Source organism: Lathyrus oleraceus, chromosome 1 (genome assembly GCF_024323335.1).
Source record: "Lathyrus oleraceus cultivar Zhongwan6 chromosome 1, CAAS_Psat_ZW6_1.0, whole genome shotgun sequence".
Taxonomy (NCBI): domain Eukaryota; kingdom Viridiplantae; phylum Streptophyta; class Magnoliopsida; order Fabales; family Fabaceae; genus Lathyrus; species Lathyrus oleraceus.
In genome coordinates this window covers 208277076-208277745 of record NC_066579.1, presented here as the reverse complement: position 1 = coordinate 208277745, position 670 = coordinate 208277076, and positions in this window count along the sequence as shown.

Here is a 670-nt window from a genome sequence, read left to right as displayed (position 1 = left end):
GACAGCTTGTCGACGTCCTCGTGTATCGTACCGAAAAGTCAGCTTTGGAGAGTGGTTCTGGAAGGAAAAAAAGGGTGGATGGATGAGTTTTTTATGTTTTTGTGTTTCGAAAGACGCATATGATGCACGAATTTTTCTTGTTAAAGCAAAGCTCTTTTTAGTTATTCATGTTTATTCATTGCAACAACTACTTGACGATTCTCGTTCACAATCATGAAATAGGAAAACACAATAGAGAAAAATCGCAACTTTCATTCATCCTTTGAAGGGAAAATAGACAACAATACATAGAAGTTGCAAAATACAAGTAATGGAAGTAAATAAACCAACTAGATATCCACCCTAAAAGTGACCCCTTGAGACTTGCGGAGAGCCTCAATGTCGGTGATGAGTTTGGCCATTGTTCTTTTGCAGAACTTGACGAAGTGGTAGACCTCTTTAGGGGTATTATCTGGGCACATGATCAGATCTGCCTCCTTCAACTTGTCAGGAAAGTCTTGAAGGGCATAGTTGGTTAACACGGTCATGTTGGTGTACTTGTCCCTCCATTCTTCGTAAAGGACTTGGAGATTATGGATGATTTCGTCCCTTTGAACAATGACAACTTCGAATTCATAGCAACGCTCTTCCCAATGTCTGCAGTTGTTTTGCAATTCTACATAGGCTTGGT